This window comes from Falco punctatus (genome assembly GCF_963210335.1).
Source record: "Falco punctatus genome assembly, chromosome: 3".
NCBI lineage: Eukaryota > Metazoa > Chordata > Aves > Falconiformes > Falconidae > Falco > Falco punctatus.
In genome coordinates this window covers 77,357,105-77,372,583 of record NC_137582.1, presented here as the reverse complement: position 1 = coordinate 77,372,583, position 15,479 = coordinate 77,357,105, and the positions used below count along the sequence as shown (strand labels likewise).

At 42.7% G+C, this 15,479-nt stretch overlaps 1 long non-coding RNA gene across 1 annotated transcript in view; it reads left to right on the top strand.

The window, feature by feature from the left end:
- Positions 1–15,176, top strand: part of LOC308060841 — a 78,744-nt gene extending 63,568 nt beyond the window's left edge. The window contains exons 2-3 of the long non-coding RNA XR_013926929.1: positions 3,309–11,284; positions 15,068–15,176. This is a non-coding gene — a long non-coding RNA (uncharacterized lncRNA). The remainder of the gene's footprint in view (positions 1–3,308; positions 11,285–15,067) is intronic.
- The last annotated feature ends 303 nt before the right edge of the window (positions 15,177–15,479 follow it).

Sequence of the window (15,479 nt, the reverse complement as noted above, 5' to 3'; positions counted from 1 at the left end):
GAGCACATGCAACTGACCATGGTCCCCCTGGCCATGATCTCTGCTACCTTTACCTGGTCAGTACCTTATCTTGAGGCAGGAATGCCTCCCATGCCAAGGGAAACGTTCTCACACAAGGACTTGGACTCAAGATTTAACATCCCACCTTGCTTCTACTATTTTTGGAGACTGTCTAAAGGAGTGAAGCACATGGATCTGACTCCAGCTGAAATTCAGCAAATCTCATTAGTTTTCAGAAAACGTGTCTTTATGCCGATAGGGTAATTTTTAATCCACCACATCCAATGACCCAGATACTTCTCGTGTCAGGACCAGGAGGTCCTGAGTTCAGAGATGGATGTTCCCTTCTGCGTAACACCTCCTCCTCCTCTTCCTCCTCAGCCACCTTCCTTCAGCAAAGGATCTACCATCTCTGTCTCTTGGGGATCCACCAAGATTTTCTGCTCCATGCTTTCAGCTGTGATTTTATTCACATCCTTCCCATTAGACCAGAAAGTCAAATTTTCTCTTTCCAGCTCCACAGGTTTATTAGCACACAAGTGTGTTGGTTGCATAGAGCCTTGAAAGTCATGGGATTTAACTGCGAGCATTTCACCTGGCCGGATCAGAATCTACCTCTTCTTGATTGCACACATGTCACTACTACCTCAAAATGCAATATTTCATGTAATTTTGATTCTGTCAGTAAAGGTTACACTGAAAATCTCATCTGGGCTTGTTAGTGATATATTGACTTAAAATACCCAGTTTAAAGAAGGCTAGGAAAACAGAGCAAGAAAACCTCAAATCTCACAATGAAAACCATTCCTTTCAAGAGAGAATGAACAGTTTGGGGAATAGAAGTCTTTTCAGTCCAAGGGAGATAGATATTTTATATTTCAATAGAGCCAAAATATTTCTGGATCATGTGGTCTTAATAATTCAGTTTTTAGTAGATGTAGTCTGAAACTCCATCAATAAAAAATGATCACTCACCTCAAGCTGTCTATAACCAGTCTATAACCCAAACAGCTTAAGCTATACCAGTTGTAAAACAACTTAGAAAATTTCCCCAGTGCAGGCAGGCTGGAAGAAGAAAAGTCTATTGCAATTCATACAAGTGAAAAACACATGACATTAAGTTGATCTCTGGAGCCATTGCTAAATGAATAATGGATAAACAATGTCAGTGACCCCCCTTGCCCTTAACTCGGGCACAAGAAAAAGCCACCAGTGGCTGACGGTTTCATTCAGCCTGGTGTGAAACTTCCCAACAGGAGGAGTCCTGGGCAGAAAGAGGTATCTGCTGCTGCATCATGTGCAAATTGCCTTCCCCATGACCACTCATTCCCCTGTAAATTTTTTCTGCTCTGTGATTTACACACTAAAAATATGTAGTAGAGAAGGAATATAAACTTTCACTTTGTGGTATCACTGGCTCGCATATTGCAGCTCAGCAGCTGGGGACAGCATCCAGCATGAATGCTCAAAGGGAGCTGCCGTATTTATGATTTCTCCAGCCTCACAAGAGCAAGGAAGGCTGGTGAACAATGACTGAAGCACAGCTGAATGAAATGCATAATATAAAGAGGGCAAAAATCAAATACTTTCTGAGTCTGAATTCCTAAAGAAATGAGGTCTATGTGGTCCTGCTTGTCTGGGCAAGGATGTGTGTGTGTGCGGCAGGTTGCTCCCTCCACAAACCCCACACCAGAGTTTGCACCCTCTGACCTGCTGCCAATGACTTTTGGCAGGGGGGTCGGCAGTCTTGGAGGCAATTCAGTTTGTCCATGCTGGATTGAAACCAATGCTTATGCTTCATGGGTGGAAAGGCTAATAAACTCACCTGTTACTAAGCATCAGACTATGAAAACAGGGCGGAGGGTTTTGAGAACGGCACCTACTTGTTCTGCAGCTCACAGAAGTTCCCCTCCACAGCTTACAGCGGCTATTGCCAGGCTGAAAATATCTCTGTGTTTGTTTCAAATGCATTTTCCAGCTTCTTCAGGAAACAACACTTCTGATGTGCAGGTCACCTGGGAAGAGGTAGGTACAGTCACTGAGTCTGATTCTGCCACCCCCTGGTTTCTCTGAAACTATCTGCAGATGCTCCTCCATGGGGTGGGATTGATGCTTCACATGGGGGAATTGTTCTCTGACCAGAAGACACAGGCAGCACTCACATGGCGTGCACTGCTTCTTGTGAATTACACCAGCGCACGTGCAATGTGAAGTGGGTGCTTGACTCTAAAGTATCTGTTCTTTGTGGTGGTGAAGTTCAGGCTCCTCAGTAAGTGGAGAAAGTGAACATCACCATATACGCAATGTGGACAAACAGTGTTGGAAGGGTTTTCTAAGCTGTACTCTGCCATGTAGTGAATGATGTTTGGATTTCACAGACACGTAACTGGCAAAACTGGGGTTTGGGAGGAGCAAAAAGTTTTCAAAAATCTGCAGTTAGAGAACTGTTTTGCAAGATCTACTATTTTGTACATATCCAAGTGGTGTTGCTTCCATTAAGAAGATCCCCAAATGTGCTGCTTCCACGGCAGGCAAAGAAATACATAATAATGAATGCAATGACATCAAAGACAGTCAATTACCTGTGTTTGTAACTAATGCAATCATGGTGCAGCTGTGATAAGTGGATATTAACTGTTTCTTATTGCAAATGACAGCAGTGCTCAGAATTTTGCATTCATGTTTGTAACATAGTAAGAAAGGACAATTTTCAAAACAGTGGCTAATATCAAACACCTCCATCCAGAGAAGGCTGTGAGCACACTATCTGATGTTCAGAGGTGAAAAGGCACTAGCAGCTTTCATTTCATCACTTTGAAAATCAGATCACTTGCTCAGGGGCTGCTGTGATTGATAATGCCAGTGCTTGCTTCAGAAATATCTGTTCTCACACCTCTGTGAAGAATATCCAGAAGAGTAGTCCAGGACTAGGGAAGAAGTTTTGGTCTACAGTGCATCTGAACAAAGTAGAGCTCACACCAGGGTACTGATTATTTCGGTCTGCAGAATTGAAGAAAGCCCTCTGTCCCCACATGCGGTATGAGCTTTCATTCAAAAAACCTCCCAAACACTAAAAACTTTTGACTTGATTGCAGCCATTAAAGCAAGATTAAATGTATAACCAATGTGTAAACTGAGATCCCTTTGACTCTGAAGAGGGCCTGAAGCAATGATTCAAAACTATGTGAACTTTCAACTTCAGCTCACTCAGGGCTGTGGGGCTCTTCAGTTGTGAAGCTGTGTTTTTTCAAGCTTGCTTTTTTTTTTTTTCTTTTTTTTTTTTTTTTTTTTTTTTTTTTTTGCTACAGGGTTCATTATTTTGTAGAGGATGGGTCTTTCTGCCCTGTAGGGATCTATCTATCACTGCTGACTCTCTGCATCTTCTCCACATGGAAGAAGTAATTGGATTGTACTTTCTGCACACGACCAAGACAGCAGGGAAACCTAGAGCTGTAGGCTAAAGAACTAAGCTGTCCAGAGGACAGAGAAGCATCTGATGCCTAAGAAAACTAAATGGCTTTTTCTAACCACAAGATCTTTCCTTTCTTTCTATGGAGAAGCTGGGACATGCTGAACTGCACTCACCGGGCTGCACTGAAACTTGGGAAGGTCCATGAAGCCTTCAGGGAGTCATGAAAAACATAACCACCCAAATAATCCCTGCTGAAAACCAGCCCAGGGGCATTAAATGTCTGTGAATACATGAAACAATAAATCATGCTGTGGAATGCTAACAGTTAGGGGCATTTCTTAAAATTACAATACAGAGGCATTACTGTGAAATATGGTGGTGTTTTCACAACATTAGGACCTCTATGTCCTACCACATAGGTGGGGTATATGGTTATGCAGGAGCAACTGCAACCCTTAAGGCCAGAAAAAATAAAAAAAAACCACCCAGTTATTTCATATATTTCCAGATAGGGTTGTATCTATAATTATACCATTACAAACTTCCATGTTTTAACCATAAGCATTGTGCTGTTTCTTTATTTAAAGACACCAGAATTCTGACATTATCGTGTTGGAGTGATTTAGGGAAAGTGGTGAGATTGCCAAGACGTTATGCTGTAAGTCTTTAAGAGTTTAGTAGATTTATTCTTTTCGTTCAAACGAATGCCTGCTTGTCATTGTCAGCCCTCCACTGCTTGTCCCCCCCCTCCACCTCCTTACATCCAAGTGTAAAAAAAGAAGCTGTTTGGAGTTTGATGTGCTGCTTGTAGCTATGTTAGAAAAACTGTACTATTCTGGGAGGACTTGGGCTTCTCCTGACAGCTTTAGCATCATGCATGGTTTTAATGTCAGCTGTAAGAACATTGATTGGTCTCCTACCAAGCCCCACCAGCAAAAACCCAAGTGCTGGCTGGTCTTTTGCATGGTCTGAGGAATGTGTGCGCGTATGTGTGTTCATGAGTGCCTGCACATGGACGTATGCACGCACACTCATTTATTTGCATGAAGGAGAGGTTTAATGGTCAGCTTTCTGCCATTACAGCAGATTCATCTTTCTGATCTGGTATAGACCAGTGTCTGGCTTGCTCTAACGCACAAAACTGAAATGGATTTGCAGACCTGAATGAACCACTGCCGAAAGGTGTGCCAGTGGGATGTGTTGCTTTGCTCTGGACAAGCCATCATCTCCCTGTGTCCCTGCAGTGGGGGCATGGAAGGGTGGTACATACCCACATAAAGACCTGTGCCTCAGGAGACACACACACCCACCCCAGGCTGTGGCACTTCAGATTCATATGAGGACTGCTTTGCACAGGAAATGAACAGTTTAATAATTGAAAGAAAGTAAAAATAGTAGTAATAATAACAGCAACAATAACAATAATAATTGTAATGAAGAGAGGGAGAGGAAGTAATAAAACCCAAGGGGAAAAATCAAGTAATGCACAATACAGTTGCTCACCACCTGCTGACCAATGCCCCGAGTAGCAATCAGCAGCTCCCAGCCAGCTCCCCCCAGTTTATATACTGACCATGACATTCTATGGTATGGAACATCCTTCTGGCTAGCTCAGATCATCTGTCCTGGCTCTGTTCCCTCCCAGCTTCTTGTGCATCTCCTCACTGGCAGAGCACGGGAAACCAAAAAGTCATTGACTTAGAGCAAGCACCGCTTAGCAACAATAAAACATCAGTGTGTTACCAACATTATTCCCACACTAAATCAAAACCACAGCACTGTACCAGCTACTAAGAAGAAAATTATCCCAGCCAAAACCAGGACACTCCTCAATAAATATTTGTATCAACCCTGACTGGAATGAAAGCACCAACACACGGGGAAAACCATCTGCTATTATTTTCCACTTCTAAAGAACACAAATCTGCATGATGAGCCAAATTCTCCTATTGCAAAGATTATTTGTTACATGAAACAGCTAGAGCAGCAGAAAGGAACCATTCCTGGAATTTACGAGGAAAAAAATTATTCTTTACAGCAGCAAAACACCATTGTGACACTCAGTGTATTAACATTCACAGTAAAAGATGGCAGTTGCAAAAATGTGGGGGAGTACCATCAAATCAGTATTTCTTAAACAGTTTTGGAGTGTGCAAGTTGATATTTTTTAATAATAATGGAGAGCATAAAATGTTCTGATTTGTCAGAATTTCTGAGGGGGCAGATTCAAAGGTCTGTATCACTTAATGCCTCCCAAGCTCCAGCTGAATGGAAGGTGAACAAACAGGACAACTCAGGGTGTTGTACTTACAAGCTGGATGAGTTATGTTTTGCTTTCTTATTTCTTTTTTAAGCAAATAAGTAATTTAAATGCTGCTATGATGGAAAACTAAAATTACATAGTACCATACACAGATCTCCTACAGATAGTATGAGCTGGCATATATCTGCATGCATGCATTCATGTTGTAATTTAAAAAATAACATCACCCCAAGCTCAAAAAGTTTAGGGACTTTCTCTGAGAGAAAGTATTTGCCTTGGAAAGAGGACCCATTGTATTGAACATCAATATGGCAGCCAAAAATAGCATTTAAACCTTTACCAGCAAGATAATGGCACATCAAAGAAGTTAAATTGATCTTCCTGCCTTCCATCGCAAACATTGCTGCTCCAAGGCCAGCCTCCCTTTCTCTGTGCTGACAACTACATGGTGTTTCTTATTGCCATGAGAGTGTGTTGCATGCCATCTTTATGACTACCCTCTCTCTCCATCTCCACACATCTCAGTTACAGTCAAAGGTTTAGATTGACAGGAGCAGAATTTTTGCATGGGCAGTGATGCTGTGAAATGCAGTGAAACCAAAGAAACACAGACCTTTATCTTGTGAGCAGCCACAGACACTGGGGATTTCAGCATGCAGTACAGCTGAGACTAAACTTGGTATCATAACAAAGCGTGGGTCTAAATAAAAACTGCCTTAAACTCCCAGGAGGTTTGCTTCTACGCGATGACAGTTGTTAGAGAGTAGCTCTCCTACAGAAACAACCATACCAAATATAGCATGCTGGAGTAAATGCAAGAGGCAACGCTGGAAGAAAACTAAAATGTTTTGCTTGCTCTCTGCAAGCTATTTCTGCAAGAGGCCAGGGATGCCATATCTGAAGGTATTTGTCCCTCTAGCTCTGTGATTCCCTCAATTATTAAGACAATGCAGCCATTCTCAGAAGCTCCAGATCTTTCTTGAGGCCATGCTTTGGGCTGGGGGACTCCTTCATATGCTAGCCCCAGAGAAGCTAGTGAGCAATTTTCTCTCCCAGATGACTGCCAATTGCTATGAAGGGAGGCCACCAGGAGACCCTATTGATGTCACCTTTTCTGCTCGTCTGCTATTGATCATTTGCATATCCAGTCTCGATTTAGGTGTGTATTCATGCAGGTAGCAAGATGCAGCTAGGAGAGGAATCATCTTGCCCACTTTACCACAATGGTATGTTTTCTGGTAACTTCCTTGCTGCCTCTTTCCTCCTGCTCTGCTCAGGATGGCATGTGGGTCCCTCATACAGCTACTGTGACCTGCAGAAACTTTTTGGGCACGTACAAGCTGCAGGACCTGGAAGACGACAAAGTGGAGACCTTGCCTGGAAGCCTAGATACACCAAAGGCAAAGGCAAAGCTCACCCTGTCCTCAAAAGGCCTGGATTTTCACCTGCGGGTTTCAAAGCACTGGATGCAGCAGCACTTGCAAAGATGTTTCTAGGAAGATTCATTCCTTGGCCTTTTTATTATACACAGGCTTCCTCCTTTGCATCTTCTTTTTTGATCTTTTTAGTGTAATTGTGTTTGGAGCCATTCAAACTTCAGCACAGAAGCAGAACTCAGCAAAACCCCTTGTACATCAGTATGAAACCCTAGCTAGAAATGGTTTTGACTGAGGTTGGGCCAGCTTTCACCTGCCCCAAGTGATAACCCTTTCAGCTGTCCTGCGGAGCGATCTTGTGGGAAAACGCTGCAACTGGCTGACCCTGGTGTGGCTTCTTGGCAAGCCAGATGAAAACACAGCCACACTGATAAACGCTGCTGCCGAGCTGTGCAAGGGATAAGATGTTCAAACGTTTTTGTGTCCCCACGAAGTCAGTGTTCCCACACTGCAAAATGTGAGTCTTGTTTGCTATGGGGCAGGGACAGAAACCGCCACCCTGGTGAGCAGTACTTTCCCTAATGACCCTTGCTATAACATGCCCCTATAGGTGCCAGTGGGAGTTTTGCCTAAACAAAAACTAGACTTTGGACTGCTATAAAACAGGAGATGTCCTAGGGGAGTTTGCATGCCTCTGAGCAACAGCTGGGCAGCCCGTGCCACCTGTGGCCGCCAGCACTGCGGGGCTCACCTGACGCTTAAAACATCATCAACAGTCTAGGCTATAAGCCCACACCATTTCATTTTAAAATTAAAGTAATTTTCTGAGTAATAGGAGTACATTCGCGCTTGGAAACTGCAGAGCCCTTAGCATCTTTTTTGATTTCAGTGCTAGAAAAAAGCTGGGACAAAGCACTAGGGTATATTTTTTCTTGGCTGAACTCTTGTAGACCAAGTTTCAGTCCAGAGTGGTATTTTCGCGTGACTCAGAGGTAAATTTCTGAACAAAGAGCTTTATGATATAGAGGTGATACTGTAAAAAGCGTTTAACTCTAGCTGTGCTGGAGGTGGCTTTGAAAACTTCTGGCATCTTTTCTTTCCTTCTCAAAGCAGTGCTTGTAAATGGGTTGAAAACTTCCTCAGGGATTTCTGTAACAAAGTGGGTAAAAATTTAAGTGCTTTGTAATCTCAATGGGAAGACTTAGTATCAGGTAGAGTAGATAATTTGAATTACTTAGAGCAATCATGCTTTTGAAAGCCTTACTTCATTCTTGTGAAAACTAGTTTGTAGCAAAATTACCTTCCGAAAGCTTCTTTGCGTGGCCCCTAATGAACTTCTGGTTTATGTGTAGTTTGTAGATATGACTTCTCTCTCCTAATGTAGTTTTCTTCCATTTATTCAAGTCAGATTTCTGTTTTAAGGGGAAATATTATGTAGTGTAGATAGCCGCTGTGGAGGAATTACTGCAAATATCTCATTTGTAACGCTTTTGTTCTTCCACTCAGAAACCCGCATCTCACTTCTCCATGGAGGAGAGGATATTGTGTTTGACTTATTACAAAGCCTAAAGCATTCTTAAGATTGACTGCAACTAATCACTGAAATATGCCTTCTCATTTCGGAAATGTTGTGACTCTTCAACATGGGAAAAGTGCTTCCTACTTCAAAATGTATTTCACTTATTTTTTTCTTTTTCCCCAAAGGTTAGGTCTGGGCCTGTGTGCCTCCCTCATCAGCATAACCATTAATCTCATCAAGACTAAGGACATGAGGAGGATGAGGCCTCCAGTACCTGACGGTGAAAGCATGGTAGCACAAGGCTCGAAACTGAAAGCAGCCAGACTTTGGACAAAGAATGAGTAGGGAAGTTGGTGAGATCTCCACACAGGTGTCTGACACCACTCCCACCAAGGTGGGTGCAAAACTATCTCACAACTCAGCTTCCCTTCCCCAGTCCTTGAGGATGCAGCTTCCACCAAGACAGATCCCATCTTCGCCTTCCCAGGTAAGGCTGGGATACCAGTACGAGAGAGAGTTGGGCAAATTTTGTCATTTTTTGACATACCATAACTTTGCTATTTTTTCCATTCTGATATTTTTTGTCATGACAGCCACTACACTCAAATATCTATGAGACTATTTATTTATGTAGTCTTTTTAAATTATACAGGACTATGGATGGAATGAGTAGCTTACTGAAGGATAATGCTTAAGAAAGGGAAATCAGCTACTGTGTTGTGGTTTAGAAAGCAGACCACTAATCTAATGTTGTTTTCCAACAAGCCACTCTGAGTTACAGGATAGAATAAAAGTCATCTAAAAAAAAAAAAAAAAAGTGAAATAAACTTATGCTTCAGGGCATAAACAAGCTTTGTAAAAGGTTAGGATAGGAACAATATCCCCTTCTGAGACATTACTTTATAATTACAGAATATGGGACTGCTTGCATCTTTCTCTGAGGGGTCTAGTGCTGCACTTTTAGGTACTAGGTAAAGTAATTTTTAAAATTTATAGATCCTTCAACTTCTTTCAGTGGAAATACAGGCTTTCAATGACATTTTACACAGGTCAGTTGCTATGTAGAGACCATGAACTCCATTTCCTCAATCACATTTCATGACCACGTTAGAGGTAGTCCACAGATGCCCAAGGACTGATGAACCACATGATGAAAACCTCAAGACAACTCAGACCAGGAATCAGATTCTGTCTGACAGGTTTCTAACACCTGATGTCTTTAAATCAAAGCTGGATTTTTAATTATTTTTTTTCTCTTGCAGGAGACATGCTTCAATTTAGCTAGAAAATATGAGCTTGAGGAAAGAATTTAAAAGTTTATGGCAAGCCTATAAAGGCTGATGTACAACATGATTATAATGTTTAATTCTAGACTGAAAATCAATGAATCTACAAAGTTCCATATTTCTAAGAAAGCAAATACATAAATCTACAGCCATGCTGGCAAACAATGTGCAGACTTCTGGGGAATATCTGCAAAGAAGGCCCACACCTGCAGGGAAGGTGTTCCCAGGATGTTGTCACCTACGTGTATCATGAAGGGATTTTCTCCTTTGCTGCTCAGATGAGGGTTTTTAACGATTGCCTCCCATTTACTCCACAACACTTCATTGCGGAGTAACTTGAGATTTCTTCACACTGTTTGAGTTTAATGGCATGTACGAGTAATGCAGAGACCTTTCTTTCCTAGGGGAAATTAAGGGAATAGTTCATTCTTTCACTCAGTAACTCAACTGAATCCAATTTGGGTTCATTCTTTTAGGAAATGTGTTTAGCTAATGCTGTCAGATTAATATATGAATGGAAAAACATACTGACCATCTTGATGTCACAATTCATAGTTCTTTCATGCCACTCTTCCTCCACCAACAATTTTATTTTATAGAGGGAGAAACTAGCATAACATAGAAGAATTAAGTCACATCTGCAATTTCTGCATATTACTAAACACTAGCATGTACATATGTGCATGAAACAAAACCAAAACAATGCACTTTTCACATTGATTTGGCTGTTTGGGTTCCTTTATGAGCTTTTATTTTGGTTTTTTTTCCTTACATCTACTTTTGTGTCTAGTTGCCAGATGCATTGTATGGACAGAAAAAGACATAATGACAGGACGGGAGCGTCAGCTGCACTCTGTGTCCTTAAGAGACAATGAACAAATATTATTTGGAAACACCTATGGCACAGGGCCCTCCTAGCAGCTGCTGATCTCATTTCCATCCCTCACATGCGGTTGTTAACACAGGGACACACACATAAGGAAACAGCCGAGGACTGGAGAGGCCAGGACTAAAGTGAATATCGATCCCCTTCTTCCTCAGTGTGACTGGCTGCTCAGTAAACACTGATCGCTAGTGTACGCTTGAGAGAAAGCTGGATGATTTCATGAAAAAGGAAACCCACTGAAAACTACTAAATACACAGCAAACGAGTCTGGTTCAGGATGTGTCTGGGCCACAAATGGCTGCAAAGTACTTGGATGGGAGGGGATATGCTGCTTGCTCTTGTCTGATTTCATGCTCCTCCTTTCAGCATTGGCTTTTGGGCATTGGCATTAGCTGTTCTTATTTCATTGTGCTTTTATTTACTGTTGGAAGGAGGCGAGGACTGGAAGCTGTCCAGGATGCTGGCTGCAGCCCACCGTGAAGACTCCTCTTTCCCCAGGGCTGGCTGCAGGACAGGGTATTGACTGGTGTTGCAGCTGCCTGGTAAGCGTGCTTCATAACCAGAAGAAATTTTCCAAAGTGCCTAAATGGCTTGAAACTACAGGTTCTGTTTGCCAAGATCAAGTAACTCATACATATTGGGAAACTGCTTCCAGTTAGCTTTCTCTCTTTTTGTCTCCTGGTGTTTGTGCATTTTCGGTTATGCAGAGATATGCCATTAAGCTCAACTTCTCTTTATTTAAGCAGGTAAGGAACAGTGAGCTTCAGACTTCAATAGACCTGCACAATACTTTGAAATATTTTAACTCAAGCCACTCTCTTTGATAGAAAAGCACATATTTTCTTCTTAATTCTCAGAGTCACATTAACTGCTGATCTTTTATCCCGGTAAGCATAGCACGCTAGATGGATAGACTGCAGCAAAACGACTTACATGTTGCATTTACAGGCATGTATCACCTTTAAAAAATTTACCTGCTTGTCAAAATTTGGCAAAATAAGAAAGTAAGTTTAGCTCAGTACACAAAGTAGTTCCTCACTGCCTGACTGTCTTCCCAGCTGCTGGGAATGCCTGGCATGTCGAGTAACACATGCTGAGCAGGAGCCAAAAAGCACTTCGTTGTTTGTTAAAATGAAGCAAGATCCTTATTGAAAAAAGCTATTTTCAGAGGTACTGCAGCTGTGGACAACGCTGTAGCTGTGCTGCTCAGCCACCATGCAGAGCCCAGGCACCCGGCAGAGGCCAGCTTTAAGCAGTGTCGGTAGATACGTGTGTAACAGGGGCTTCTGCAGCCCCAAAGAGAGGGTCCAGCTGCCTTGTGCCAGAGCATCCTACAGCTGTCTTTCCTCACAACTTCATTAACCAAACAACAAACATTGACAAAAACATTAACATGAAACAAGCATTAGAAAAATATGCTCTTTGATTGTCCACAGTCCACTAATTCACGAATAATAATATCCTGTGCCGTTTCGACCTCCAGTTCTACCCCAACTCATCAGCAACACTGTTGTTTCATGTTGGTAAATCTTTCAGTTTTGGCTTTGTCCTGCTGGTAGCATCCAGAGCATAGTTGCCATTCTCTCCTGGTCGGACCGCAGTACTGATTTTTCAAGGCTGTGGTGATCTGGTGTTGCAGATGCTGTAGGATCTCAGAGAGGAGGCCTCAAATAACAGAGTCTTCTGCCTGTTCAAGACCTTCCCAGCTGAATCACTTTGTAACTTTCTCCTTTTGGGCTTGGGGGTGGCACCAGCTGCTCCATCTCTTTCACATGACAGATGTTTGTAACATCTGGCCAGTGCCATGGGTTATAAAAGTAAATGATACTGCTTATAACAAACATCTCCAGGGTTTTCTCGGACTTTTCAATCTCTAAACAGTTTTCAGGCTTCCTGTGTCTTGTATCTGTCTATACCACCTCAGAAATTATAATCCTGGTGATTTTGGCATTGAGGATTCCCGTGAGGCTGGTGCAGAGGCTGGGAAGAGGCTTCCCTGACCCTCTGGGGCTGGGAGCATCACATCCTCTCTGTGTTTGGACCAAAACTGGAGAGGCTTTAGAAGGGTCCAGCAGACATGCACATGATCCAGCTTTCCTCTTTGTGTTATGGGACTTTGTGGACAACTAGCGATTACAGATGTAAGCCTAAAACTCACACCAAGCTTCTGACCTGTTTTCACACACTGTTTTGTGCAGTGATTCACATCCAGCATGACTGTAATCTGTTTTCCGTTTTACTCAGATCCAGCTCTGCTTCCTGCTATTCTAACTCCTCTCCCAGGAATTTCTGTTAGGCAGATTTTTCCTTCTATTATTCAGGCTCAGATCACATTTCACCATTGTTTTGCCCCAGATCAGAAGCTGCAACCCCATTCCCTTTGCACTTAGGGATCCCAAAATAAAAGAGGAAGCTGCTCCAAGGCAGCCAGTGTCCATGAAGCCAGGGCAATGAGCTGCAGTGGCTGTACACGATTCCTGCCATTAAAAGCAAACAGAGCTGTCCAGATTTTTTCGAGGGGTCAGGCTGAGCTGCCTCTCTGCCAACTCACTGTTTTCCCCGACAGTGTTTGCTGTGGGCACTTGGCCAGAGGATATGCTCGGTGGCTCCACTCAGGCAAGCCCCTCTGCCATGTTCTCAGCCTATACTGGATAAACAATGCCAGACCTTTGCTGGAACTGCTGGGTGGCTGTTTGAAGAAAAATGCTGAGAGTTAGGACAGGCACACCCTGCAGTGCTCATTGTGGGCAGTAAGTCACAGTGACTGCCAGAGCCTCCCTTCTGGGCTGTAAAGGTTTTGCAAACAGACATCTGTGTGGTACCCTGCACAGCACGCGCTGCTCAGCGTATTGACAGAGGCATTGCTGGGCAGTACCCTCTCCTCACCCGAGAGCTTTGGAGTCCCAGTGACATGTGTTATAGTTGTCTGAGCACTCAGCGATGACTTCTTTGTGATGCTGGCTAATTTCTCCAGGGCTGGATCCGTTTCTTTCAATAATTTCACTTGCAGGCTGGAATCCCGCAAGCAACTCTATTTTTAATTAGGGGCTCCATAATGTCTCCAAAGATAGGCATAGTGTCAGAGATCTTACATCTGAAACATAAGGCTCTTTTGCCCCTTATTTTTATTCTTGGTTTTGAGCACAATTACTGTGTCCCTCTACAGTCTTATTCTGTCCAGGTCAAGTCTTCAAATAACTTTCTCAATGGTTCAATTGTTCCAAGTATTATTTTGAAAATAGTCTCTCTCGGGTGACTTCTTGTCCTCCTTGCTAAGTGAGTCAGTAAAAAGTTTTGCTTCTATGTTTTCTCACTGCCTTTCACAGCCAACTCAGTGTACTGATACAGTTCTTCCCTCTGCTGAATCCATGCTCACACGGAGACTTCAAACTGGCTTTTTGAGATCTCAGTGACCCAGGTCCCTTCTGACAGATTGCCTGCTCTGTTTCCAGTCTGTCTTTCTTTGCCGAGACAATGGGGCAGTTCATTAGTGAGGGAGCCACTGCAGCGATGCACGTACCACACTGGCAGATGACATGAGCTCTGTCCCACCTTTTGTAAAGGGACAACTGACCTCCAGTTACAGGTCATCCTCTTGCTGAATGCTTCCCAGTGCCTCTTCCGAAGGCTTCTTGCATAGACCCTGTGCCTGGCCCTCCCTCCTCTGGAACTGGGCATACAGAAATACTTGAGTGAAAGAATTCGAAAGCCATTTCTACCATCTCTTACAGAGTGCCGCTGATACTGGTGTTAATGAGGGAGAAGTCTGTTAGCGCCTGCAGCGAACATGCCTCAGGTAGCTGTGGTAAATGGGAAGCATTTAAATGTGGGCTATGCCCTAATACCATCTGTTGGAAAGGACTTTGTGTTCCGTATATTTCGTGTTATTGCCCTGAAAGACTAAATGAGGAAGCAAACTACTAATTGATGTGCTTATGGAAATTAAATCCACGCTGGAATGAATTTAAAATTTTTAATGCAAAATTCAGCAGCTAGAAATTTTGCACCAACTTCTATTTAATTAAAATTAATAAGGTTTCAAAGAGTTTTACTTGGGATAGACCAGGAAAGAATTTGGCCTTAAATATGTAATTAAAATACAATTACATTGGAAGGAAATCATTACTGAGGTTGTACCTCAAAAGCATACCTAATGGGCTATCAGGAGAAAAGGTTTATGCATTTGGTGCACCAGCTATATAAGACATAAAAGGATGTAGTCATTGAAAGGAAGATATTAGCAAGATCATTTAGGAAGATACTAACAGTTCTTTTATGGTCAAATCCTTCTGGCTATATTCAGCAAGGTATCTGCTTCATCTTAGGTGAGGATGTACAAGGCATCTCTGCAAGTTTTCCTTCTGACACATTTAGTTGCTTCCCAGCCCTCTCCCGGTGCTGTGAGTGACAGATGCATCTTTCAGCCAATGTCAGACACCTCTAGACAAGTGAAACATTAGCACTGCAAGAGCTCAGTTGCCCGATTTTGGGAACTATTTGACAAAGGTATATACAAAGTGAAAAGCCTAATCCAACTCTGGTTAAAACCAGGAAGGGAGCCCTCCTCTTGGTCCCTGTGCCGGTCTTCATGAAGCCCTGAGCATAATACCCAGAATTACGATGTCAAGAACTAATGCACAGTTCTGCATTTTCAGGTTTTGTTTTCACTTTATTCCTATGGCAGACCTACATAAAAAGAGTTTAAGAGGTATGTCATTCCACAAGATGCACAAAAAA